At 35.0% G+C, this 2,129-nt stretch overlaps 1 long non-coding RNA gene across 2 annotated transcripts; it reads right to left on the minus strand.

Moving 5' to 3' along the window:
* Window positions 1-566: 566 nt before the first annotated feature.
* On the minus strand, window positions 567-1,609 carry LOC111475784. 2 transcript variants are annotated; one of them, XR_002716707.1, is made up of 2 exons: window positions 1,449-1,609; window positions 567-725 (listed from the first exon to the last, which is right to left on the minus strand). It is a non-coding gene; the product is annotated as an uncharacterized LOC111475784 (long non-coding RNA). The 2 variants fall into 2 exon arrangements; XR_002716708.1 differs by lacking the exon at window positions 1,449-1,609 and adding an exon at window positions 1,018-1,262.
* Between the last annotated feature and the right edge of the window lie 520 nt (window positions 1,610-2,129).

The following is a 2,129-nucleotide window of genomic DNA, read 5'->3' on the forward strand; positions in this document are numbered from 1 at the left end:
TAACTTCTAAGATGAGCACAAAGAAAACCGAACAGCATAGTTCATTTTTTGGTCGTTATGCAATTGAGAAAACAAACAAAAAATTTCCTTAAAAAACTAGTTATCATCTATTTAGCAGTTTCCTCCTCGCTTTCCCTCGAAGCCGAAAAGTTCTAAAAGAAAATTACATTATCGTGGACGAGGATAAAGCTAAGGTTTACCTATATTTTCCTCTATCCAAGCTATTTCTTCTCATACATCTCATGCCACGACATTTAGTATTTCAATCACTCATGGGATCTATCTTATATAGGTCGCTTAAATATTTTCTGACTCACAAACTCTAACCTGTACATCGAACTTAAACACTTCGACTCACATATGTCATCTTTATTCTTTACTCTTTAATATAAAGGAAGAAAACTTACACTCGTTGCAAGGTCGCATGATACAACATGCTTCCTATGGCAAGGATCATATTTGATATGTGAAGAACGCTAAACCTCTTCTCGAACCTTTGTCTCAAAGCATTTACGAGACCAACAAATGCTAAAATGAGGCATGGAATATTTGATACCGTGTTGAAGAATTCTGCAATATAAGAAGAGTAGACATAGTTCTTTTCACACCATTCAGGAGATGTAACAGGACCCCAGAAACTAGATATTGTTTCTGCCATTCTACGATTAAGTATGCTCGATAATACTTGAATTGCCTGCTACTAGGATGGTTCAGAATTTACGAACCTGCAATCGTGTTATTTAATAAGTAGTAAGTCAGTGCATAAATGATGAAAACACACACACACAAGTCAAAGTAGAAACTACTTCATATTCATCCCAAGCAAATACTGTAACATTCTGAATGAAATATGTATTTAATGCGAAGAATTGGCTGAATTATCAAAGAATTGTAGAACTACAAGCTTGATTGATCAAATTCATGACAGAAAATGCGTGGATGATGACGAGAATAGACTAGCAAACCAATTGAAAACAACATGCAGATATGAAAGACCTACAGAAAGAGGCTTTCCACCTTCCTTCATTCCTTAGTCAAGTAAACGACAATGTCAAAAAAATCCAACTCCATCTTTCGAATTTTACTTCAAATAGCAGAAACCGCCAAACCTAGCTCGCACCAAGCTAAGAAACGAATTGCAGCTTTCATGAATCGCTTCCTAAATTCTTCATGCCGCGAATACGAGCGTCAAAAGTAAACTAACTTGAACACAACGACACAAATGGCAACGTTTTCTGAAGCAAATTTAAAACTACGTTGAACTTTTTACATTTCGTCCATTTTTTCATAATTTCTCGAGCAATTCGTGAAACAAACAGAACTTTATACTCTCTAGACATGAAAATCGAGGAGAAATCCAACTAAATAACCTAAAAAGGCAAATTCAAAACCAAAAACTTCAAAACCGAACGAAAACAAAAATGCTAGAGGCTGAAGAAACTGCTAACCCTTCCGAGATGGATCTGAGCTAGAGAAGAGCCATTGTTGGGAGCTTGAAATTCAAATTCCTGAGGTCTTTCTGTCAATGGTGCGAAGCGATCAGAGGAGAACTGAGCTGAGAGTCCGAACCAATTAGGGCTACCCAGAGGGGAGACGATGAGCGCGTGGTGAAGACATAAAGGAATATGACAGAAATCATTTGTGGCCGTTGGATTAAATACGTCAACGGCTGATATTATTCCGGTCATCGAGCCTTGGCGCGGCTCGTGATAAATGAAATCAAATCCAACTTTACGCGCCTTAACTCCGAATGTGATTTACGCGCTCACGTGCTTTTGAGATCCCACCATTCTTTCTAAAAACATTTTTTTTATGTTTCAAAATCACAAGCATATTTTAATTCTTCCAAATTCATTTAATATTATATTTAATACTATAGAAATTAAATTTAAATAATTAAACCCTGTATGAAAGTAATTTTGAATATAACAATTTTAAAATTAGTCTAAATATATAATAATAATAATAATAATAAATCAAGATGCAAAAGGTTCGAGAAGGCGTTTGGTCAATAATTATAAACAAAAATATTTTAAGACATTTTGGTTGTGTTCGTGTTCTGTGTATTCAGACATTCATCTATATCTTTCAAGAAATGTGCATATAGTAATTATATTCGAGCTTTATCA

The sequence above is a fragment of the Cucurbita maxima genome, unplaced genomic scaffold, assembly GCF_002738345.1.
Source record: "Cucurbita maxima cultivar Rimu unplaced genomic scaffold, Cmax_1.0 Cma_Scf02806, whole genome shotgun sequence".
NCBI lineage: Eukaryota > Viridiplantae > Streptophyta > Magnoliopsida > Cucurbitales > Cucurbitaceae > Cucurbita > Cucurbita maxima.